Raw genomic sequence first — 27,050 nt, forward strand, 5'->3', positions numbered from 1 at the left:
TTTAATGTGAATATATAATTGTCCTAGCTTAATGAACATGTGTATTTTTTTTCCATAATTTCGATAGCCACCTCAGCACTCATACGTGTACACACCATATGGACCAAAGTAATTTTTATATTTCTGATGTCTTTTTTTTTTTTTCTACAATAACTTTGTCATTACTTAGGATAACAAATTAATACATGTACTAAAACTGGAGAACTCAAAATCTGGTGCGGCTGTGCATGGTAGCCAATCATCTGCTAACCTAAGCTTGTTCAATTAAGCTTTAACCACTTGTCCTTCAGAGGATTTACCCCCCTTCCTGACCAGGCCATTTTTTGCGATACGACACTGCGTTACTTTAACTGACAATTGCATGGTCAAGCAACACTGCACCCACATGCAATTTATGCCCTTTTTTCCCCACTAATAGAGCTTTCTTTCAGTGGTATTTGATCGCCTGTGTGGTTTTTATATTTTGCGCTATAAACAAAAAAAACCCCATCAATTTTGAAAAATAAAACCATATTTATGACTTTTTGCTATTAAACATGTCCAGTGAAAAGCATTTTTAAAAATCATATTTCTTTATAAATTTAGGACAAAATGTATTCTGCTACATGTCTTTGCTAAAAAAAAATCCCAATACGTGTAAATTAATTGGTTTACTTGAAAGTTATAGCATCTACAAATGGCGGTGTATATATACTGGAATTTTTTTTTTACTAGTAATGGCGGCGATCAGCGACTTATAGCTGGACTGCGGTGGGCATTCTGACACTGGGTGGAACTGATTTGGTGTCACTGACATCCCCAGTGACACCAATACAGTGATCAGTGCTAATAACAAGCACTGACATGGTACTAATGGCACTTGGCAGGAAGGGGTTAACATGTGGGGCGATCAGAGGGTTAGCTGTGTGCTGTGTGTGTGTTTCACTGTAAGCACTCTGATTTGTATGGCTGTGCTATGCAGAGCCATACAAAGCAGTGTGCAGGAGCTGACAGAAGAGATTTGTATTGTTTACATACAGGTCTCTCCCCCATTGGAAGTCTCGGAGATCACCGGGTGCCGGCGGGAAATCACGGTCGAGGCCGCGGATGACGGTGCAGGTAGGGCACGCGCCTTTCCCTACCTGTAGCTGCACAGTTGTGCGCACCTGTGCCAGCCTGTTGTATTTCTGCTATAGGGCAGCGTCCACATACAGGTCTCTCCCTCATTGGAAGTATTCGGAGATCGCTGGGTGCTGGTGGGAAATTGCCAGCTGGAACCCAGTGATTGGCTGACTGGCTGTGATTGACAGCAGTGTGAGTCAATACCTCCTGTAGCAATCGTGCACACAGAGATGGATGCGAACCTCCATTTTGGCAAAGGCCTCCATCTTCTATCATTTTCTACTCCCAAATTAGCTTCCCTCATCCCCCCCTCCCTCTCTGTTGAGTGACACGTGGTCCCTGGATGCTGAGTTCAAAAAGGCATCAAGGCTCAGCGGGAGAGCTCCAGGGCTATAAAATCCCAACCTAGCTGGTGCCCAGATGTCTGGTAGCTTCTCAATCTGGGATATTGTAAAGCCATAAACCAAGTCCTTCACTGAGCTCAAAGACATTCCATAAACAGTAAACCAGACATCACATTCAACATCCATTTTCACCTATGATTTCATATCTTAGATTATGAAAGACTTACATAAAAACCAGGCATATATTCAGACCGGTCACTTTAATACAAGTCGTCTGATATATTACACCCCCTAGCTGACACAAACAGGAGATCAGAAAATGATATCTCCTTAACCATCCCAGCAGGTATGTCATATTTCATATCTAGACGTTCAGCAGATGATTCTGTGCATTAATCTACCCGTCGATAGAATGTTACATGTACCTAGGAAAAGTTATTGACCATAGTATAATTTGGGAGGGATTTGGTCATAGCCTGAGCTCCCCGCCTACAACACCCCTCCCCAAATGAGGCAATTGGTTCTCTGCTTTAAGGAGACACCCTGCTGAGTTCCTAGAAAAAGGCTGTTATGCTTGGAGTTAAGCTGAGCTGAGTTGAGCTAAGTTGAAGATTCTCCCTTTTAACATTGGAACTAACTTTGGGAGATAAGGCACCCTTTTGGCTCAGGAAACTTGATCTGCTTAAACTAGGCTTTTGGCAAGTACTTTATCTCTCTAAATTCCTTTCTGTTATCTCTTTGCTGTGTTATTGCTCTATGTATATTTAGGCTACATCTTTTTCTGTAAATATTTTTATTGCACCCTTTTTGACCTTTTAGTAATAAATCTTACTTTCTGAAAGTGTTGAACTGTTTCTAAAGCTCTTTAATGCAAACTAAGAACCCCTGTCTCTCGAGCGCTACTGTGTGTGTTTAAACCTCTATATACCCTGCCTGCGGTGACAGTGGTATACAGACGATTATTCAACATCATAGTGTTATTGCTGATACTGCCGAGTTTCCTCTTTCTCTGTACAAAAAGGAGGTGGTGGCAGTGTGAAGGGTTAATTGCGTAATTAACCTGACCCAGTAACAGTCACTCCCAGGCTGCAAGTACACAGATTGTGGTCCATTAGCTGGAAAATCTTTGTGCAGGGTGCAGCTGGGCGTGGCATTGTTACGCACGTGACAGCTTGGTTGTAGATTGGCTAGTCCTTCGGTCATGTGTTTGGTGAGAAGGGCTGGGGTCTGACGCCACGATCGTCACACCTCCCGCTTGCTGTCTCAGCCAATGAGGAGGCAGAGACCTGGGTCGGCCGAGCTGGTTGTGGCACATCGCTGGATCTCGATGGGGCTCACGCAAGTATTGAGGGGGCTGGGGGCACTGCTGCACACAGAAGGTTTTTTACCTTCATGCATAGGATGCATGAAGGTAAAAAACCTTCAGCCTTTTCAACCACTTTAAGTATGTCATCTGCCATGCACTTTGTTCTAGTTTTGAATGGACAGATGAGAGACTGAGACTGCTTTCAGGAATTGCAAAGTATGTACTATTATATGTTGATGGGCCTAGGAATGGGTAGAGACTCCACTTGTCTCCCTAATTTACCATGCATACACAAAGGCACTGCTATACACTTAAACCTATATCCACTAATTACAGGTCACTAGACACCCATGATGAATTACTGCTGCATGTGTGATCATTGCATTATATGTCTATCTGTGCAAGGATGAGGCAGCAGTGAATTGTAATAGGCTAACTTTGTTTCAATTCTGCAAAAAAAAAAAAAATCTTTTCCTTTTGAAAATAGAATAGCAATTGGTAATGAATACCTTATTTTTTTAATATGTCATCAAAATAAACCAAATTATTACAATCACGATCTTTGCTTGTTTCTCCTAATGGAAGAAAAGATACTGTACTTTTGATTGTGCTTTGTTATCATCTGATAGTCTGATCACTAATACTTTTTCGGATATATATTTAGGTTTTTATCTATCCTACAGTAACTTATAGAAAACTTATCTAAAAAAAAAAGTTACATAGTTGGTAGACACCAGTCCATCCAGTTCAACCTGTATGGGTGTGGGGGTGTTTGTCTCTACCATTTCCCATATTCCTATATATTGTGTTCACTAAGATGTCCATCTAAACGTTTTTTGAAATTATCGATACTCCCTACTAACACCACCAACTGTGGTCAGGAGTTCCCCATTCTTACCGCTATGACAGTAAAGAACCTCCAACGCAGCTTAGGGATAAACCGCTTCTCGTCCAACTTCATTGAGTAGCCACTTGTCCTCTTAAGAAACCTGAGACTGGATAGTTTTCTCCCTGCTTTGGAAAATTCATTGGTTTACGTGAAAGTTATAGCGTTTACGAATGGAGGCATATATACTGGATTTTTTTTTTTTTTACTAGTAATAGTGGCGATCAGTGATTTATAGAGGGACTGTGGCAGGCATTCTGACACTGGGGGGAAAACTGATTTGGTGTCACTAACATCCCCAGTGACACCAATACAGCGATCAGTGCTAATAAAAAGCACTGACCTTGTTCTAATGACACTGGGCAGGAAGGGGTTAACATGTGGGGCGATCAAAGGGTTAACTGTGTGTGTGTTTTGCACTGTAAGCACACTGCTTTTTATGGCTCTGCTACGCAGAGCCTAACAAGGCAGCATGCAGGAGCTGACAGGGGAGACATCTGTGTTGTTTATACACAGGTCTCTCCCCCGTCGGTACTACTCAGGAAATCACCAGCTGGGACCCGGTCATTGACAGCTGAGGCTGCAAATGGTGGTGTGGGTAGGGCATGCGTGCTCCCCCTACCCAGAAATGCAAAAATCACATATATATATATATGTGATTTTGCGCACCCGTGGTGCCCTGTAGCAGTATTTTTGCTATAGGGCAGCACAGAAGCGGTTAAAAAGGGTATATAAAACTATAAATCTACAATTTTACAAAACTGTAAATGTTGAAGTAGACCTTGAAGTAAAATAAAGGGGATATTGCAAAATGATGCCAGTGCACAGTCTGGAGGCTCTTCTCGTGAAATTTTAGGCACTTTGTATTTCCCAGGGATCTTTCTGAAAGATGGTGGCATCATCCATATCTTTTTTAACAGTCATCTTGTTTACAATAAGAAAGGGGACATTTGTGGAGCAGAGGGGAGGAGGGTTTGAGAGGAGGTAGTTAACAAAAAAAAAAAAATATCCCCTTTTCTCTTACGTATATTGATGGACACAGACTCTCTTTTAAATCTTGACCGGACAGGGACATCCCAAAGCAGTGCCACATCAAGGGGTGGGCAAACAAATCAAAAGAACATCTGCACAAACATGCCTACACCTAGAAGCACCCCCAAGGGGCCCACGAGAACCCTTTAAAGCAGATAGCTAAAACTGTGTGGCCAAACCTAGGATCCGAGGATGACAAATACATCAACCACATAGTATATTGTAAAATTGTGCACAATCAGGTTGTCATCTTGCAAACTGGCGCAACAGACACCATGTCAGATGCCCAGGAGGCACTAACTGCTGTGGTGGAGTGAGCCGTACAGGGAAAGGAGGCTCCCACCCCTTATTGGCATATGCCTGATCGATCATCTGCCAAATTCAATGGAAGATAGTGGCAGAAGAGACCACCATGCCTTTCCTTGGACTGTCTGTGAGCACAAAAAAAAAGTCGGACCTCCAACAGGTGGCCATCATGTATAAGTATAGTCAAACCACTTGGACCACGTCCAAAGAATGCAAAGCCACCTTCTTAGGGTGCGAAGGTCAAGGACACAATGAAGAACAATGTCCTCATTCAGATGTAAATCCGACACCACCTTTCCAAAGGAAAGAAAGAAATGGACGAAAAACCGCCTATGCTTGTGCAAAATCAGATAGGGAGGCATATGGGACAAAGCTGCCAATGCCAACATCTGCTGAGGAGAAGTCCTAACAATCAGGAAGACAAATTCCTGAAAGAATTAGGCTACGTTCACACTAGCCTTGTGTGCAGGCGGCAGAGAGGCGTTTGGGAAGCGGTTTTACCGCTTCCCAAATGCCTCTGCCAATTCTGCACATTACAGCACATGGTGCTGTTCTAATGGGAGCGTTTGCGTCGCGGCAAAACGGACGCCTCTGGTCGAGTCAGGAGGCTTTGAAGCCTCCTATTCTCATCTATGGTGCCGCTCCGCAAACGCCCAGTCGGCGTTTGCGGTGCGGTTGCGACGCGATAACACCACTCAAACTGTATTATAGGCGTTTGTGGGGCGTAATTAACGCTCGGAAAATGCCTAGCAACCGCCACTAAACCGCGCATGCAGCGTTTGCGGAGCGTTAAAAAACGCTCCGCAAACGCCGGACCAACGCTTGCCAAACGCTATAGGGGCGTTTGGCAAGCGTTGGTAAAACAGCCAAGTGTGAACGAGCCCTAAGCAAGGGAATATCCTAAATGCTTTCAAAAGAAGATTGCTGGAGAACTGAGAAACCCAAAAGCAAGTCCCACGGCAGCAACGGAAAATGCACGGGGGTGTTATGGCGAACCCCATGGATAAAGATGCGAATCAAGGAATGCTTGGCCAAAGGGTGCTAAAAGAAAACAGCAAGTGCAGAGACCTGACTCTTAACAGTACAAAAGGCAAGTTTGTGGTCAATGCCCATCAAAGAAAGGCCAACACTTGAGCCACCGAGGAGGAGCTAGGATGGAACCCCAAAGCCTTGCTCCAAATGATGTAAGATTTCCAGGTGTGATGATAAAGCATCCTGGGGGTAGATGTATCCGTTTAGTTTATATCCCCTGAGTTAAAAGAAACAAAATATCCTTTTAGTTTATTTCCCCGAGTTAAAAGAAACAATGTTTCCTTTTTAGTTTGTTTCCTGAGATAAAAGAAACAAAGTATCCTTTCACTCCGAGGAAAGTGACAGCTAATTTTATGAGCTATAGTGAAGACAAAAAAAAAGTCAGCAATTGCATTTAAAAATCGGCACCGACATACACTTCGTAAACTGAAAATTACGTTAACTGAGGCGTTCCTAAACCAAGGTACACCTGTAATAAATGGGGACAGCAGAGCGCCTAAATGGTCAGCACCTCTGCCTGGCAGAACTAGGGTCGTCTGTTCAAATCCCAACCACAGCAGCACCTGCCTGGAGCCTGCACGCTCCCCTTGTGGACCCCCCCCCCCGAACAACCCCGGTCTCCCCCCACACTCCAAAGACATGCTGATAGGTGAATTGGATCCTAAGTTGGCCCTAGTATGTGTATGTATGAATGCAAGTTAGGGACCTTAGATTGTACGCCCCTTGAGGGTTAGGGACTGATGTGAATGTAAATATATATGTAAAGTGCTGCGTAAATTGATGGCGCTATATAAGTACTGTAATAAATAAATAATTGTGTTTTCTGAGACGCTTCCATGCCCAATATCAAGGTTGCTCCAAAACACTTGGAGAAAAAAAAATCAATTATTCTCTATGGTGGTGGTTCTCATCTCCACTCTCAAGCGTAAACAAGTTTTTAAGTTACTTTTGTAGCTCAAATTGGGCAGATTGTAGAGCTTTTGAAGCAGCTGAAAGCAGAAACACATAGAAACAAATGTAACAGATGATCGTTTTCTCTATTGGTTAATACATAGTTACATAGTCTGGCTGAAAAAAGACAAACGTCCATCCAGTTACATAGTTAGTCTGGTTGAAAAAAGACAAACGTCCATCCAGTTACATAGTTAGTCTGGCTGAAAAAAGGCAAACGTCCATCCAATTACATAGTTAGTCTGGCTGAAAAAAGACAAACGTCCATCCAGTTACATAGTCTGGCTGAAAAAAGACAAACGTCCATCCAGTTACATAGTTAGTCTGGTTGAAAAAAGACAAACGTCCATCCAGTTACATAGTCTGGCTGAAAAAAGACAAACGTCCATCCAGTTACATTGTTAGTCTGGTTGAAAAAAGACAAACGTCCATCCAGTTACATAGTTAGTCTGGCTGAAAAAAGGCAAACGTCCATCCAATTACATAGTTAGTCTGGCTGAAAAAAGACAAACGTCCATCCAGTTACATAGTCTGGCTGAAAAAAGACAAACGTCCATCCAGTTACATAGTTAGTCTGGTTGAAAAAAGACAAACGTCCATCCAGTTACATAGTCTGGCTGAAAAAAGACAAACGTCCATCCAGTTACATTGTTAGTCTGGTTGAAAAAAGACAAACGTCCATCCAGTTACATAGTTAGTCTGGCTGAAAAAAGACAAACGTCCATCCAGTTACATAGTTAGTCTGGCTGAAAAAAGACAAACGTCCATCCAGTTACATAGTCTGGCTGAAAAAAGACAAACGTCCATCCAGTTACATAGTTAGTCTGGCTGAAAAAGGCAAACGTCCATCCAGTTACATAGTTAGTCTGGCTGAAAAAAGACAAACGTCCATCCAGTTACATAGTTAGTCTGGCTGAAAAAAGACAAACGTCCATCCAGTTACATAGTTAGTCTGGCTGAAAAAAGACAAATGTCCATCCAGTTACATAGTCTGGCTGAAAAAAGAAAACGGCCATCCAGTTACATAGTTAGTCTGGCTGAATAAAGACAAATGTTCATCCCGTTACATAGTCTGACTGAAAAAAGACAAAAGGCCATCCAGTTACATAGTTAGTTTGGCTGAAAAAAGACAAAAGTTCATCCAGTTACATAGTTAGTCTGGCTGAAAAAAGACAAACATCCATCCAGTTACATAGTTAGTCTGGCTGAAAAAAGACAAACATCCATCCAGTTACATAGTTAGTCTGGCTGAAAAAAGACAAACGGCCATCCAGTTACATAATCTGGCTGAAAAAAAGACAAAAGGCAATCCTGATTAACCATTACAAAAAAGTTATAATCCTATACCCACAGTTGATCCAGAGGAAGGCAAAAAACCCCAGCAAAGCATGATCCAATTTGCTCCTGCAGGGAAAAAATTCCTTCCTGATCCCCCGAGAGGCAATTGGATATTCCCTGGATCAACTTTACCTATACAAAAACATCAACGCGCCAAAATGCTTGAAAAACATGGTACAAAGACACGCAAGCATGCGACAAAACTTCCACCAAAACGCAGCGCTCAGGTGTGAATGCAGAAGCTCTTCGTACACTCTGACAAATCTAAAGTCACCAAACTTGACTGGCCACTTTAACATCAGGCTCTTTTCCATACCACAATTTTTGTAAGCGATAGATAAACAAACAAGTGGAGACGTCTGCTTGTTTTCCGGCCCAATTAGAGAAGCCGTACGAGCAGTCTGCGCCTTTAAGAGTCCTTTGTCTCCAGCAACCTTATTTACCCTTTTGCGGCTCAACCACACTTTCCACAGCCGTCCGTATTCACGAACAGAGTTACGCTCGCTGAAGGGTTCTCCCGCACATCTTTTACGCAGTTTACGTAGATCCGAAATAATACCCGGAGCACGGCCTGCGTGTGCTGAACGTGGAGGAAGAAGGAGGTGACGCTTTGACCGGCGGGCGTCTCCTCCAATCGCAGTCGGCGGAGGGGACAGGCGCCGGCGGCGGGAGCCTATGGGAATACAGGATAGCCAGCCGGGGGGCGGAGACTTGTGCGGTAACAACCGGGTGACAGGCCGAGTGTACTGCGAATAACGGAATAAAGAGCGGCATCGGTGGAGACATGAGGCGGAGACAACGTGGAGGGAGAGGGGCGGGCAGCGGACAAGCAGGTACCGGGCCAAGAGGGGCGGGGTGCGGATGGTGGAGGGGGGGTCGGAGGGGAGGAGCGGAGGAGGTGGTACCGGGGGAGGCACACAGATTTTGTATACAGGCACATGTAAATAATACAAAGACACAAGTGCAGCTATTGATCCTCAATGATGATTGTGAGGAGGAATTAGTAGTGGGCTCTGTAGCAGCTGCTGTGGAGCACAAGTGTACACTGTGTAGCTTTAGGTCCAGTTGGGGGGATTTTAAGCGGGCTGCTTTGTTGTGTCCTGTCCCTAGTTAGATCCCCATCAATACAAGACACCTAGAGTTCTGTGAGGACCAGCCATGAAGGATCAGGATTGGGCTCATCCTGTGTATACAGATGTCCTGGCTGGGGTCTCCTCTGCTGACAGCCCATTGTACTGATAGATCCACATCACTATCACCCCTGGATCTATAGTGGCTTCAGTGCTGGGGGTGATGTGACGGGGGGACTAGGCCTTGGCTTGACATGGAAACTTTTATATGGAGACTGCGAAATTGAGGAATGTAATAAGACATGGCACAACCAAGATGGTGGCCTTGGTATGGAGGCGTCCTGATTAATTAGATGTTCTAGGGCACTGGTCTCCAAACTGGGGGCTGGAGGTGGCCCTTTGCTTGCCTTTACCTGGCCCTTGGGGCACTTTCACCAACCAACACCAATGATGGGGCACATTTCCCCCCTACTGACCCTATCAAGGGGGCACTATTCTTCCCAATCATACCAACAACATGGCACTATTCCTCCCACTAAAACAGATAATGTGGTATTTTCTACTCCCACTGACCAAAGTGTGCCCCCCCTGAAGCCTTAAGAACAGTAGACTGGCCCTTTGCTTAGAAAGTTTGGAGACCCCTGTTCTAGGGTAAAGTCAATCCATCAAGGGGATTTCCTCTAAATGGGAATGGGCCAACAGTGTAGGAGTGGCAGAGTTAGGTGGCTAGTACCCCATCCATGGCTGCTATTAGAAACCACGGGGCCCCATACAGTAAACCAGACAGGGCCCCGCAAATAAACACAGTTTACCATTTATGATTGAACACCGTGAGTGATCGGTACCGACCACTTGTGGTCATTCAGATAAGGAAGGGGCTGGTAAATGTGACATATTTACAGAACACGTCTTCCACTCTCCATCCTGAAGGATCCTATTGTATTCTTACAGCTGCAAGGAGAGGAGGGAATCCAGCAGCACAGTGGAAGTAGGAGGGACACACAAGGGGACCTGGGCAGCAGGGGAAAAGTATGGTGTACAGGTAGGGTGATCGCTGCGGTGGGGGGCAGTTACTGAAACAGAATCACCTGTATGGCTCTCTGTCTGCTGCAGCTGAAAGCTGACAGGAGGGAGACAAGAAGCTAGCTTTCAGCTGCTGCAGAAAGAAGAGGGGATCTGTTCCAGTAATTACACCCTCCCTGCCGACATCTGCTTCATACAGCTGCCTGGGCCCCCCTGCTGGCTTGGGCCCCATTTTAGATGGGGAAAGGCTGAGAACGTGTGGGAATCTGGAGATCCAGGCTGGGCCAGACACAGAATGAGGAGCAATCGCAGATCACTGTCAAGCCAGACAGACAATCCTACTAGCAGGCAGACTGGAATGCTGTGATCTTCATTGCTCATCAACGGAGGAATCAAGCGAACACAAGAGCCCCCTGCAGAGAGACTATCCACTATATGACTGAGGCTACCAATCAGCCCTGAAGAAGGGAGTCTTTTCTCCTGAAACGCGTTGGCTTGATGTACTTGTTCTCACTCTCAAATGCCTCCTAATCCACCATCAAAAGTACATTCTTTTGGACATCTGGCACTCCACCTTCCCAGTTAATGGCTGTATGGGGGTTGGGGGGGGGGGGTGTCAGCACGAGCCTGATCATTGGATTAGCTCCCAGCACAGCAAGAACAATGACCACACTGTGCTCTCATGTCTAGTGTGGTCAGTGTGCAATAGGAAATCCAGTGACTGGAACACCAGGGCTTTCACACAAAGGTAGCAGTACAAAGAGAACAGGATACTTTTTCATACAACTACAGGTGTTCCTCAGTATACGAACACCTTGGTTAATGTAATTTTCGGTTTACGAATGAAAATCCATTGAAAATAAGGCCTAGGTTTACACATTTTTTTCGCAATACGAAGTGTATGTCGATGCCGATTTTTAAATGCAGTTGCCAGCTCTTCCTTTTTTTTTTTTTATTTTTCTTCACTATTGCTCATAGAATTTCCTGTCACTTTTCCCTGGAGCTAAAGGATACTTTTTCTCTTAACTTGGGGAAATAAACTAAAAGGAAACTTTCTTTCTTTTAGCTGGGGGGAAAGTGAAGGAAAAAAAAATGTTAATTACATTTAAAACCAGCACTGACCTATAGGGGTTTATTTACTAAAGCTGGAGAGTCCAAAATCAGACTCCCTTCTGCATAGAAACCAATCAGCTTCCAGGTTTCATTGCCAAAGCTTCATTGAACAAGCTGAGGTTAGAAGCTGATTGGTTTCTATGCAGAAGGGAGTCTGATTTTGGACTCTCCAGCTTTAGTAAATAAACCCCATAGTGACAGCGACTTTTTTTAAACTTTTTTTTTTTTTTTTCTGACCTTCTAAACGGATTAATTGGTTTTCAGTGCATTTCAATGGGAAATCGCATTTTGGGTTAAGATTTGTTCACAATACAGAACATCCCGGAGAACACATTAAATTCATAAACCAAGATACACCTGTACATGGTACAGCAGGCACATATCAGCAATAGGAAATGTTGGGTTTACATATTCTTTAAAGCTAACCACACACACTTCCTACAGTCTGATCATACGACTGAACAATCTCCTTTGGATCAACCAACAAGTATGTAGTGCAGGGGCCTGTCTGATTGGATACAGATTGGTTAGTTTAGGTAGGTGCTCATAGTACATAGTTTTGGTAGATCTAAAGTTGAATGTACTGTCACATTATAACGTGTATACTGCACCCATGTCTGGTATTTTTCAGCTTCCTGTAATGGTGCCATATATGCTTTGAATTTATTATCTGATCAATATGCAATTTGACTCGGCATGCAATTGAATAGCTTTAACTTCCTATGAATGCTTTTTGTCTACTTTAGATTGGCTTCGGTCTATCCAATCAGTAGGCTAGGGTGGAACATTAATATTCATTTGTCATGAATCCAATCTTCTTTTGATCAATCCGAATGTTGTGCGTTTACATGGTGGAAACAGAGATTTGATAACGTAACTTATGATTGTATCCTCCAACAATTTATCTGAATCCACTTCCCGAAAAAGCATATCAATCAATAAGGTTGTCAACTATAGATCACTTCTATCTATCAGAAGATAACATTTTTATCTTTTTTTTTTTTTTTGGATGTATGGCCTTCAAGCAGATCAAACTGTCCAGCAAAAGTGGCAGTTAGAGGTATAAGACAAACCAGTGATCAGCTTTTATTTATGTAAAACCTTTATTCCAAAAGGATAAAGCAAACTGCTAATGCCCAAAAAGGTATCGGCGTTTAATTGGTTAGTCAAGTCCATCTAAATCTGCTAGTGTATCTACTACTACTACTTTCTCCTTCTATTAAAGCTGATCTCCATGTTTCCTGTCACCTAAAGTATAACTTGCCCTAGGTTCACATTTGTGCGGGTGGTGCCGCTGCGGATCTGTGCAGCCGCACCACCCGCACAGAGAAATGCGGACCCACGGGCGGGTGTCATTAATTCTAATGGCACGCCACCCACACTGGAAATCACAACCGCACTGGGAACTGAGGTTCCCGTGCGGGCTGCGTTTTCCAAAGAAGTGCAGGGACTTCTTTCCTGTGTGTCCTGGGGCACGGGAGTCCATTCAAAGGAATGGGCTCTCGTGCCCGTGCAAAACGCGGCCCGCACGGCCACATAGATGTGAACCAGGGGTAAAGGCAAGAGTTGTTGTGTGTTTTTTTTTTTTTTTTGTTTTTTTGTTTAGTTTTGGATAGAGTGGAGAGGGAGTAGAACCCCTGTTATGTTTTTATTGCTGTCTGTGTCCCCATTAGGGAAAATCCTTCTGTCTTTGTCCTGTTTCCCCAATATTATTGAAAGTGAAAGTAAGAGACAATTTTTCCTTATTTTATATTGTCATTGGTCTTTAAATGTCTACCATTTTTGCAACTTATTGCTTTCTCCTTTTTTTTTTTTTTTTTTTTTTTTCTTTTTCAATACATGGCACTTGTGTACGCAGTTTATTTTTATGTCTTTCCTTCAGTACATATTCTGTCATATTCATCGAATACATTGTATGTTTTATTCCTGTTGGTCAATGCATCTGTCTTTGACTGATTCTCTGCTGCTATCTATTCTATAATAAAACTCTTTGTAAAAGAAAGTGAAAGTAAGAGAAAACCTCAAATTTTGGGTTGTCTCCATGTAAGTGATAGAGGGGAAATCTTCCAATGGGGACACGGGTTATGGTGACCTGGGGGGCCCCCAAGGAATTCCTTAAATTTGCAGGGATTTCCTCTTGCTTCCAGTTTTGGCTATGGGACAGTAAGTGAAGGTAAATCTCCGAAATGGGGCACAGATGGTGGGACAATTTTTTTTTTTTTTTACAGAGGTTATCGCACTCTCTTACTCTATCCAAAATGAAAATACAAATTTTGCCTGTAGTTCTAATTTAAGGCACACTAATGTTTTTTTCAGCTCCTAGAAGCTAAATAGTGTTATCCTATGTGTCCATGGACACTACTTTAGGTAGTAGCGTTTTTTAAAGCTTCAGCTTTTAGGAGCAGAAAAAAAAATTGTTTTTGGAAGCAGTTTTCCTGCAGAAAAAAAGCTGAATGCTACTAAAACGCTCCTAACTGCTTTTTTTTTTTCTAGTTTTTTTTCTTTTTTTTCCCCCTACGTGTACTGTAAAAAGCTAATAAAACACTATTACCAGTGTTTTTTTTTCCCAGTGTTTTTTGATGCTAATATGCGTGGAACCTTAAAATAATTTGTTTGGACCAAGGTGGTCCAAGCGAACTACTTTCTTCACTAACTGCTGCATCGGTTCTCGGCACAGAATGTACTGTATGTAGCTTGAAATGGTTCTAAAGCAGTCTTTCTCAACCTTTTCAACACAGAGGAACCCTTGAAATTACTCTCCAATCTCAAGGAATCCCTGCTAGAAATCACCGTATCTACAACTCATGATACATTAGTAAGACGGTCATTGCATTGGGAAGAATGCTCCTTACACTCGTGGTCGTTGGGAAGAAATACTCTTTTACAGATGGCTAAAAAGATCAATGATGTCAGCGGGAACTTATCTGAAAGGTAAAAATTGCTCAAGGAACCCCTAGCAAGCTCTGGATGAACCCTAGGGTTCCACAGACCCCTGGTTGAGAAACCCTGTTCTAAAGGCTGAAGGTGCATTGTATGCATGAAAGTAAAAAACCTTCAGTATGCAGCTCACCTGTCAGCCCCCCTAATACTTATCTCGATCCAGCAATGTGCACGAGGAGAGCACAGGCTCTTTTGGCTCTCTCAATCTTCACTGACTCAGACATGGTCAGGAGCCATTGTCTCCTGGTGTTGTCAATAACAGCTGGGGGAGGGAGGGGGATGGAGCCCCACTCTGTGTATCCTGTGGATTCACAGAGCCAGCTTGGGAGTGAGCCTGCATGAGTGCCCCCATAGCAAGCGGTTTGCTATGGGGCACTTGGCAGGGGGGAGTAGCCAGGAGAGCCAATGGGGGACCCGAGGAGGATCGGGGCTGCTCTGTGCAAAACTGTTACATGGAGCTGTTAGGTATGATGATTTTTTTTTTTTTTTAATTAAAAATTTACAGCCACTTTCATCTGCATACAGTACACAGTGCTGGGTCCTGGCTGTGATACAGAGACTTCCTGTGTCACGCACAGAACAAAACAGAGTTGGGCTGATCAGCGCTCAGCTATTCATAGGCAGCTTTGTATTCCCTAAATTAATACAAAGCTTGCTCTGATTGGCTGAGGCAGAGGGGTGAGCAGATGACTTCCGGACAAATTTTGATCAGTGTCTGGTTGTCCCTGCTCAACTGCTTTGCATTGGGGGAGCAGCTAGATTTTATTTTTTTCATTGCAACACATCAGTGATGTGGAGACAGCTATTATTAAATACTTCTGTATTTTTAGAGTTCTTGCATTTTTCTGTAGCGAACAAAATGCTGAAAATTGTCCAGCATTGTTGTCAGTGAGTTCATTAAATACAATCTTGATAGCACAGTATTAAAGCCTATCATTTAATAAATATTTAGTGTTGACCGCACAAAGACTATTTGAAGAAAAGAGGCCATAGAAATGATTAAATGATTTTCTTACATCCTAGGTTTCTTTCTGACTTGCATAACATCCAGCAGTTCTTGGCACTGAAAAGCTGAGTTGGAGAGAAGCCTATTATGTGTGTAGAAAGGGCCAGCCCCCTCGAGATTGGCATCCAGCAGATAGTTCAGCATGGGGCTGGTGTTTGTGTGTGGTGGGTAGCATTTACGTTTTTGTTTTTTTTTTTTTTTTGTTTTTTTTCTCTGATAAAATGTTTCCTTTATCACCAGCCTATATTTTTGTGGCTTTAAAGCTGCGGTTGATTGTGCTAGATTTCTAAAAAAAAAAAAAAAAAAAAATAAGGAAGAAGTCTACTTTGAATGAAATCAGAACTTGCGCAAGTGTCTGTCTAGTTTTTACCGGCACCAGTAGACAATAAACGGCATCGCTGCCAACACACTGGCTTGTTTATGCTAATTGAACTGACTTGCTGGTGGATGACAGCTCACAGTCCCTCAGTGACTGTAAAACTGTAATTAAATGGCTCTCCACATCTCGCATTTGAAGTGGCCACAGAACACCTAAAAGATGCACCTATTACTCCAGCCAGGAGACTCCTGAGATTATGATCTTGAAATGGTTTAATCCAGAGAAGTCCCAGGTTCTCTTTCCTATTATATACTAATATTCTTTATATATCCAAGTATCTCCTATTAAAGCTTTGCAATTTTTTATATATATATATATATATATATATATATATATATAATAATTAAACGTGTCATACATACCTGCTATGTGGAAGTGGTTTTGCACACAGCAGCCCCGATCCTCTTCTTCTCGGGTCCCCTGCCTGTGCTTCTTGTTCCTCCCCCTTGGCCAGTGCCCCCGATAGCAAATCGCTTGCTATGGGGGCACTGGTGTGTGCTTACTCCCTAACCCCACTTATGCATCCATAAGGCACATAGAGCCGTGGCTTGCCCCCGCCCCCCCCTCTCTCCTCATTGGCTCACGGACGTTGAAAGCCAATGAGGAGAGAGACCCGGGACAGCTGAGGCTCTTGTGCACATTGCTGGATCTAAAAAGGGCTCAGGTAATTATTAAAGGGGCTGTGGGGGGAGCAGCACACAGAAGGCGTTTTACCTTTTATACATAGAATGCGTGAAGGTAAAAATCCTTCAGCCTTTACGTACATACACTTTAATTTGCAACCACTTTTAGTCTCCAGAAAGAATTCATATATGTCTGCTGAGTAAAGGGTATTTCCACTTTTGCAGCTGAAACGGGATTTTACATACTTTGCGTGTTACATGTCCCCATTTTCATAACATAGCTTAAAAATATACAGCTCTGCATGCTGATATGAAGTCCTCCTATATTCTTAATTTAAACATTTTTGCAATTGCTGTTTTTTTCACTTCCTGGTTAGACGAGGCACTGGTAATGTTACTCTGGCTTCACAATTGCATGCTGGTAAGTTCCTATCATATGCTCCAGAAGGCAGACCCAGAGTTGATTTTTTTTAATTGGACCTTGCTGTGTTATTCTGTCTCTAACATCCTCTGTGAGCTTCCGAACCTCTCCTTTTCCCACTCACTTATGTTTGTTTGGAACGAGCAGTGCACATTAGTTGCGGTTTGGTGCACACTAAAAATTCCAGTGTCTGTAGTCCCTAGTTAATCCCGTGAGTGAGAAGGAGAGCATGCTATGATCCTACATAAAGTGGGACAGTGGAGACTGATTGCAACCACCCTCAAACAGGATGTCAGATTACAGCAGCAAAAGCAAGGCATTTGGAGGAGGCTGAGAGCAAGTGAAGGTACTATTTTTGAATTGGGAATACAAACTTGAATAATTTCTTTTTTCTTCTTTGTATAAACCAGAGTTTAGTGTCCCTCTAAGGTTTTTGGTTCCCTTGTAAGCACATACAAATTGTGACAGTGCTGTCAGTGGTGTACCTAATATATTTGATGGCATGGGCTCATTTTCTTCAACACCTCACCCAATAGACATCAAAAATATTTTTAGTAGTAGTTGTGAAATTAAAGTGTTGCTCCAGGCAGATGTCATAAACTGCCCTTGGCAAGGTTTATATTTATGAATGCACCTAGACCAGCAATGGGCAAACTACGGCCCGGCGGACCTTTTAATCCGGCCCGCGGATGTGGCTGTCAGGATGTGTGTAGTGGCTGTCAGGCAGTGTGACGAACGTGAGGGGAGGGGAGCTAGGCTCCTCTCACAGTCCGCCCTGAAGACCGGAACGGCGCGGCAACACGGCGAGAGGAACGTGCGGAGCAAAGGTAAGTGAATTGACACAGGGGGGACTTGGCTTACTACTTGGGGGGGGGGGGGGGAATACTACTGTGGGGGATGAAATACTATATGAGGGATGAATTAATAGGGGGGATGAATTACTATATGGGGGATGAATTACTATATGGGGGATGAATTACTATGCTTACTATGGGGGAATATTACTATACTTACTATGGATGACACATACACATCATTCATATACTCTTGGTCCTGCCCCCGGGTTCAATATATGAACCCATTGCGGCCCTCAAGTCAAAAAGTTTGCCCACCCCTGACCTAGACATTGCTTTTTTTTTTTTTTTTCTTCAAAGCCTTAGACTATATAAAGCAGCCCTTTTCAGCCAGGGTGCCTGCTGGGTTCTTCAGGGGTGCCTTGGCAAAATGCCTAAAAATTGCCTGAAAAGTACATATGAGCTAGTAGGTGGATCAAGCCTTTTTTTGTTTCACAAAGGTAGGTTTTCACTGTGCATTATACAACCGTGGGTACTGTGCAAGCCATCCGCTAGCATCCTAACAACTGATGGCATCACTGGTTGATAAGGAGGACTTTGGTTGTCGAAACCGAATCCTTTTTTGCCCCTTCCCTGCCCCTATCCATCAGCACATAGTGGGTCTGTGACGGAACGCCTGTCACCTCGATTGGGTGATTCCGCCAGAGAACTTCTTCCTTGCAATTGGGATACAGGACTAAGGTATTATAGCTAGACTAGATGAGACTAGCTTGGATGCCAAACAGGAACTTTTTTATTGAACAGAAAACATAGGTTTTTATACACTCAGGAAATAGTGACAGTGCCCACAGTTACAATAAACACAAATCAAATATTATACATCATGATAAACATCCCACACTGATTAGGTAAGAGCTTGACCACATTATCCTAAACAATGCAAATGGTAAACAGTACAGCCTACAGTGATCTAATTAACAGTAAGCTAATTAACAGCCAAGCACTCAAACAATGCTTTGATTAATCATGGAGCCCACCCCTGAATACACAAAGTACATTGCACATGCTGTCTTTCGGGTGTTTGCTTTCACTTGTATAATCTGTCCATCATAAGACAAAAATCATATTCCAAAAGTCTGAAAAGTGGAATTAGTTTACCTTCATAGATTTCTTGAGGAAGATTAATAAATATTTCTGTCCCAAATAGAGGAGCTTGTCCAACCCAATCCGCATGAGGTCCACCATATTTCCTCTGAGCAGGAAATATGTACAAGATTATAATGTTACATCTTTCCATCCACTCCAGAAGGGAAGATTTATTGTCTTTATGCAGAGATTTATTCCAAGCCTTACTCTCAGAGCTCCTCATGTTGTCCATTATTAGAGAATGGTCTGCTGTCTCCATGGGCCATAATCCGTGGATAGAAGGCTAGTCCTAGACCCCTCCAAAAGCCCCTGTCCTGGTTGGGTCTGTCATAGGGTCACATTAGCTGAGTGAGGGAGAAGAGAAATGCTGGAATACTAGGTGTTTTTGCATTGTAAGAATAAACCCCCTCTAATGTTGGGTGTCCTATGTTTGTGGATGATGCCTCAATATGTAAAACCACTAATTTAGTGTTTTACATTTATAATGGGTCGCTTTGAGATTTTTTGCAGAAGTTTAAAGGGTGCCTTGACTGAAAAAAAGGTTGAGAAACACTGATATAAAGTAATCACCTTGTGATCCCTCAGTTCTCTTGAATAATAACGCATGTGTTTCCAAGGTGGTCTCACAGTCTGTTCAGCTGCGTCTCAAGTACTGATTCTCCCCAGCATTGTCAGAACTTGTAAGCAGCAGTGACATCTAATTGTGAGCTAATTAAAAACGCTGGGCAAATGCTTCTTGGTTCCTGGCCTAGTCCAAAATGATGTTGTACATCACAGGAGTCTTCATGGGCATTTCCCTTTTTTATTCTTTTTCTTTTTTTTTTTTTTTCTTAGCTACGGTAAGTACATGATTCTGGCTGCATGCCATAGCTAAGGGCAGATGGATTCCAGGAAATACACGCTACATGAATAATGTGCATTTACTCAGGATGGCCTTGGTTAGTAATGCTAGGGGAATGTTTTTCAAAGTGATTTCTCAACAAAAGAAAGCATGGCGACATGGATGAGTTTGCTTTGAATATTTAACATTTTTTAGAGTTTTTTAGTATGTGTTGCTCAGATACAGTTAAAGTAGCTGTACACTTTTTACATATACTGTACCCTGCGAAGTGACTGGCCTCAGACTATATACAGAGATGAAACAAATCCTTCTTCCATAGTTGTGCCTGCTCATGTTGGGACTCATGCTGATAGCCAAGGATTGAGACAAGTACACACTATAGAGGTATATGCTTTGTTCATATTTCATGTCTTAGGTTTACAATCACTTTAAAGTGGAGGTTCAGTCTTTATACAAAAAAAAAATGAGTCAACAGCTACAAATCCTATAGCTGCTGACTTTTAATAAATGGACACTTACCTGTCCCAGGGTCCAGCACCTTCCTCACCTGGGCTAGTTCTTCACTAGCCTCTGGGTTCCCGGCATCCGCATCCTAACTGTGTGCCCACTGTGCTTGCATGAGTCACACTATGCTTTGTTAATGGCCCTGCAGTTTTCTGGGACCTGTCACATGTCCCAGAAGACTGCAGGGAGGGAGAGGGGAAGGAGAACTTTGGCGATCCGAGAGTAAGTGGTAGCAGGTAGCTGACAAAACTAGGTACCTGCCTTCCCCCCCCCCCCCCCCCTCCAAAATCATATCCCAAGTTAGGCATATGAGAGGGGGCGAGGATGTGGAACTTCCCCTTTTGGGTGGAGCTCTGCTTTAGGCAACAAAATAATGGCCAGTAAACAAATGGCAAAGGCCATAGGTATTTTTTGTTTAATAAAGTATTAGTGAAAGGGAAGGCTAGGTTAGCACAGTGCAGATGGGGGGCAAAAAACATTAAGTGCATTTTAGGGATGCACCAATATATCGGCTGCCAAAAATAATTGGCCACAAAAAGGGTTATTGGCATTTTGCCGACAGAAGGGAAAAAAAGTGCCAACAATAGAATGCTGCGTCCCATAGACCTCAAAGCACAAACACCACTTTGAGACTTTAATGCAAAGTCACATCCCATAGACTTTAATGCAAAAATGCCAGCCACATTAATTAAACTAAAGTAAAAGAAAAAAACTTCGTTTTTCGCAAAGTGCATCCTGAATTTTTGGTTTCGGCACTGGAATTTTCATTTCTAGTGTATTTGGTTTGAAAATGCACATTTTCGTTAGAGTGTAGCTAAACTCAAAAGCAAAATTTTTTTTTTTTTTTTTTTTTTTTTTTTTTTTTTTATTGTGCCTTTCCAAACCTTAAATGTGGTGGTTGCTTCAGGGTTTTTTTTTTTTTCTTTAGGCCAGTAAGTCTGTTATTTTTCAACTTCCTTTTAAGGCCTCATTCACATGGTGGTAAAGGCCAGTGCAGTGTCAGAGACGTGTGTTTACACGGTCTGTGCTCCAGGCTGTGCATTGGCCCCTGCACACCTGTCAATCTCAGATGTGCGACCATGTCTGTACAGCTGCTGCATCTCCAATGAATAACATAGGTTGCCTACATGCGGCTCCAGACTTTTGACAAATGCTTCATTCACACTGGCCTAACAGACCAAGCTGTCCGAAAAAAAGCGCAGTTAGATGGTTAAGATAAACCGTTTAACATTGATGGGTGCTAACAATGATCATTTTTTATTAGTAATTGTAAAACTTTTATCCCTAAAAAAGGGGGGGAAAAAAGCTTTAAAGTAGAACTGCAGTCAAAAATATTCACACAAAAACTATTCTTACATGTAAATAGGACTTTTCAGGTGCCCACATTTGCTTAAAAGATACTTTTGTGAAATGTATCATTCATTACAATCCGTCATCAAAAAAAAAAAATGGGTGATGTCATTCCCACAACACATATAGTAGTTGAAAACAATTTGTCTAGGGATTGAATCGGTGTCCCAATCTACTTGTTCAGATAAACAAAATTTTTTTAAAGCAAAACCGTATCATCTGCGGTGCATTTTAGGAATGTCTGGGGCTTTTAAAAACAAAAGGGGCTTTATGGCGACTTTTGTGTAGTTGTGTTTTTTTTTTTTTTTTTTATTTGCGCACATTTTAAAAATAATTTTAGGCCTGCAGACACCTTAGAGAATAAAATAGTGGTAGTTCCAATTTTTTTATGTCACTCGATACCACAAAGGTCTAGGAATTGCAAAATTTCAGTAAACAAAATACACATAAGTTAATTTTAGGGCACAAAAAAAAGCTACAAATTACTAACTAAATTTTTGGTAAAATAAAAAAGCTGAGGTTGCACCGAGTAAGTCGATATCCAATGTGTCAAACTTTAAATTTGCGTGTGCTCATGAAATGGTGACAGACTTTAGTACCCCATATTTTCGAAAGGGAACGCTTTTAAAGCCCCTTTTATAGGTCATCAGTGTAGCATTCTGGAGGAGGTCTGGTGCTAGAATTATTACTTATTCTGGTGTAACGTGTATCGAAATCAATGTGTTCATGGGCAGACATCACCGTGTGTTCTTTTACAGTTGTACTTGCATATATACAGCGTGTGTGTGTGTGTATGTGTGTGTGTGTGTGTGTATGTATGTATGTGTGTATATGTATATATATATGTATATATATATATATATATATATATATATATATATATATATATATATATATATATATATATATATATATATATATATATATATATATATATATATATAAAAAACACACACACACTGCTCAGTATAACTGAGTACCCCCAACAGATTTGTCAGAAAACCTTTTACTTTCCTTTCAGAATCAACATTTGCTATGGGACCCTATACTACAAAATACTCCCACAAATGCGTGCCATTGATTGCAAACAAGATTTGTTAATTTGCACACACACAAAAAAAGGATTTTTCTCAAATTCCTGCAAGACCATGTTGCAAACATGAATACACACTAATGAAAGTCTTAGGAGCAAAGCTAAATTTTAGACAAAATCCTAATTAACCACATGAATTCAACTACAGGTGAGTCTAATATTCAGTAAACAGGTGCCCAGCAGACAGTTGATTATAAAAGGGCATTACTTAAAGAAAACCCCTTCCCATTTCATGCTGTCAGCAATGGCACCACATGGAAGGGAAATGTCACCAGGCCTGAGAGAGAGAGAGAAAATAATTTCTTTACACAAGAAAGGTGAAGTCTACAAGAAGATCAGCAAAGCTTCACTTATCAGTCAGAATACTGCAGCAAAAGTGATACAAAGATGGAACTGCAACCATCTCGCAGAGACATCCAGTCTGTTCATGGAAGTTAGCACCTTGACAGGAGCGTCTTCTGATGAGAAGGGTTGAAGAAAATCTCCATACAAGCTCACTACAGTTAGCTAAAGAAGTAGAAAACCTAATATAAAGCCTATGCACAAAAAAGCCTACAATTTGCCAGAGCCCATGCTGAAAAAGACTACTGGGACTCTGTGCTCTGGAGTGATGAGACCAAGATAAATGATTTTGGAACTGATGGCTTCAAAACTGTATGGTGTCGCAAGGGTGAGGAGTACAAAGAAAAAATCATGGTGCCTACAGTGAAACGTATCCTTCTGTGGACTGCATGAACTATCACTCCATGTCCTTGGTCATTGTGCACTTTTCCCAACATGACAATGATCCAAAACACACATCTAAGGCCACTGTTGCATTTCTGAAGAAGAACAGGGTGAAAGTGGTTCATTGGCCAAGTATGTCTCCTTATCTGAACCCAGTTGAACACCTATGGGGAATTCTGAAAAGACAAGTTGAGCATCACTCTAAATCCAGGTTCTAAAAGAGGTAATTCTTGAAGAACGGAAAAAGATAGATGTTGCAATATGTCGCCAACTTGTTCATTTCATGATGTCCTTACAAATTATTTATTTCAGGTACTTATATAGCGCCATCAATTTACGCAGCGCTTTACACATCTATATTGTACATTCACATCAGTCCCTAACCCTCAAGGGGCGTACAATCTAAGGTCCTTAACTTACATCCTTACATACACATACTAGGGCCAATTTAGACAGGATCCCATTAACCTACCTGCATGTCTTTGGAGTGTGGGAGGAAACCGGAGTACCCGGAGGAAACCCACGCAGGCACAGGGAGAACATGCAAACTCCAGGCAGGTGGTGTCATGGCTGGGGATTCGAACCAACAACCCTAGTACTGCCAGGCGGAAGTGCTAACCATTTAGGTCCTACAAAATATAAGATGTAGTAGTTTTTGTTGTGGGGTGTATTTATTTTTGCATCAATTAATTTGATTAAAACAGAAGATTTTGTAATCTAAGTCATATTATTAACCTTACGTTAATGTAATGAGCTAAACAAATGTTCTATAAAACTCTTGCAAGATTTTGGAAATTGTTCTTGTCTTCATTTAAGATATTGATTCAAATCTTACTTTTCAAAAGAGGTGTAGTCGTTTATGCTGAACAGTATATATGTGTGTGTGTGTGTGTGTGTGTATAATATATATATATTACACATTTTTCAAGGTAAATATGACTCTAAAGGTGCTATTTACATGAAATTTTCACCACGTCAGTAACAACCCATGCAATCCATACATACAAAGAAAGCAAAAAAAATTCAGGCATTATGTGTAATAAAATGGAATGATACAGGGAAAAAGTATTTGAACACGCTAACTGAAATTTATTTAATACAAAATCCTTTGTTGGTAATGACTGCTTCAAGATACCTCTTGTATAGAGAAACTAGTCGCATGCATTGCTCAGGTGTGATTTATTAAGTTAACTGGTGCTATACAATTTGTAAAAAGGTGGTGGTATTCAAAAGAAGGCTTTTAATGAACCAAAAAAAACAATATTTATTTATTTTTTAATTAAAAGCGGTATTTTAAAGTACCCCAAATCCCTACAATGGCAAACAATGTTGGTACTATACTTAAAGGGATATTGGTTCTTGTGTAAACCTATATTATATTTGGGTACTTTTATTTGATTGTCCAAGAACCATTGCCATAATGCAAAAATTCACTGTTTATACCAGGGGTGGGCAAACTTTTTGACTTGAGGGCCGCAATGGGTTCATATATTGGACTCGGGGGCCGGACCAAGAGTAGATGAATGATGTGTATGTGTCATCCATAGTAAGCATAGTAATTCATCCCCCCTATAGTAAGTCCCCACTGTGTCAATTTACTTACCTTTGCTCCGCGCGTTCCTCTCGCCGTGTTCCCGCGCCGTTCCAGTCTTCAGAGCGGACTGTGAGAGGAGCCTAGCTCCCCTCACGTTCGTCACGCTGCCCCGCCTACAAACATCCTGACAGCCAATGTATCACGCTCCACGGGCCGGATTAAAAGGTCCGCCGGGCCGTAGTCCTTTTTGATTGTATTTAATGGATAGAATTACAAATACTGTAAGTTTGCGCTGGGTATCATCCCTCTCTGGCTCCTTTACTGGCCAGGGAATTTACATGGGCATTACAACTGAGGCCAAAACCTTTCTGGATACTAGTTGGCATTCTTACATGCCCAGAATTAAGGCCATTCAGGAGACTCTGGTACTAGACATTATAGGGAATCCTCCTATTACTGAAAGTCACTGAGCAATCACTCGGGCATCAGGGTAGATAAACACTTTGCTTCATGTAAGATCTTTTGTATTTTTCAGATTTGACATCACCCCTTGATGAGTTGTAAGCATCTCCCATTTCTGATTGATTTAATTTATTTACCACACATTTTGTTCTTTAATTTGTGTTCTATAATGAGTCCTATGTGTGGCTTCTAGGGGAGCTATTAATGTGACTGCTGTGTGGTGGGTGCTTGTGATTTGCATTTTTGCTTGTGTTTCAGGTCAAAGCCACATTGTTGCGGGTTCTTTGGGGAGATGGCTTCTGGAATTTGGAAGATTTGTGCAGGCAGTATACATTTATATTATGTTCACAAGAGCTAATGGCTATGTTCTTTCATTTTCTGTTGTGTTTCTAGAGCATCCAAGTTGACTTTTCTACAAAAATCTACAGGGAACTGGACCGTTTGATTACCAAGGATCTCTAATTGGGAGGAGAACTGTTTTTGTTTACTAACCGTTCTCCTCCCTGTTCCCTGTCGGCTCTGGCACACTGCTTTGGATGGCTGTGCAGAAAGCAGTGTGCTTACAGCGAAGCACACTGACATGGCCCCCTAGTAAAACACTCCCTGCACATAGTTAACCCTTTTGATCGCCCCTTCCTGCCCAGTGCCATTAGAAAAGTGTCGGTGATTTTTTTTTTTTTTTGTACTGATCACTGTATTGGTATCACTGGGGATGTCAGTGACACCAAGTCAGTTTCCCCCAGTGTCAGAATGTCCGCCGCAGTCCTGTTATAGATTGCTGCTGTTATTGGTAAAAATTAAAAAAAAAAATTCCTGTGTAGATTTACACCACCATTTGCAAACACTATTAATTTCACGAAAACCAATTAATTTATACATATTGGGATTTTTTTTTAGCAAAGACGTAGCAGATTACATTTTGGCCTAAATTTATGGTGAAATTTGATGGGTTTTTTTTTATTTTTTTTACTGGACACGTTTAATAGCAAAAAGTCAAAAATATTGTTTGTTTTCTCAAAATTGTTGGTCTGTGTTGTGTTTGTTTTTTTTTTTTTTTTTTGGTGCTCTATAGCACAAAAAATAAAAACTGCACAGGCAGTCAAATACCACTGAAAGCCCAATTCGTGGGGGAGGAAAATTAATGTAAATTTCATATGGGTGCAGCATTGCAAGACCGTGCAATTGTCAGTTAAAGTAACGCAGCGCCATAACGCAAAAAAATAGCCTGGTCAGGAAGGGGGGTAAATCCTCAGGAGGGCATATGCAAACAAACATGAAAGTCCAAGTTCATGATGTATCAAAAGATTCACAATTGCAATTCTCCACAAAAATGTAATAACATCCACCATATACATGTTCGCCAGACACAAAGCCACAAATGACCACAGCAAACTAAGTCTTTGTAAATCTTTTGACAAATCACAGACTAGAACTTTCACATTTTTTGGTTGCATATTAATCATGTGCATATCACTGCTTCTCTATTTATACGTTTTTGTTTTTTTTTAATTTTTTAAATGTTATTTGTTTGGGACGCTGCACTTTTTATTTTGTAATTCATTTAAGGTTTGTATGCTGTCCACACTTCTAAGCGCTGACTTTTTTGTTTGTTTACACTAGTTATTCTAAAATATTAGCTATACCATGGATGTTGTTTTTTGTGCATGCTTTTTATCCCCTACTAGTGTAGAGTGAGCAGTGCTGTTTTATTTGGTCACATGCTCCACTC

General features: G+C 41.8%; 1 protein-coding gene across 3 annotated transcripts in view; it reads left to right on the top strand.

Moving 5' to 3' along the window:
* The first annotated feature begins 8,995 nt into the window (after nucleotides 1-8,995).
* Nucleotides 8,996-27,050, top strand: part of USP49 (ubiquitin specific peptidase 49) — a 109,949-nt gene continuing 91,894 nt past the window's right edge. For all 3 annotated transcript variants that reach the window (XM_089681158.1, XM_089681159.1, XM_089681160.1), the window contains exon 1: nucleotides 8,996-9,129. The gene's annotated coding sequence lies outside the window, so the exon portion shown is untranslated. The remainder of the gene's footprint in view (nucleotides 9,130-27,050) is intronic.

The sequence above is a fragment of the Staurois parvus genome, unplaced genomic scaffold, assembly GCF_062004578.1.
Source record: "Staurois parvus isolate SC_StPar_1 unplaced genomic scaffold, SC_StPar_1.0 ptg000261l, whole genome shotgun sequence".
In the NCBI taxonomy this organism is placed as follows: Eukaryota; Metazoa; Chordata; class Amphibia; order Anura; family Ranidae; genus Staurois; species Staurois parvus.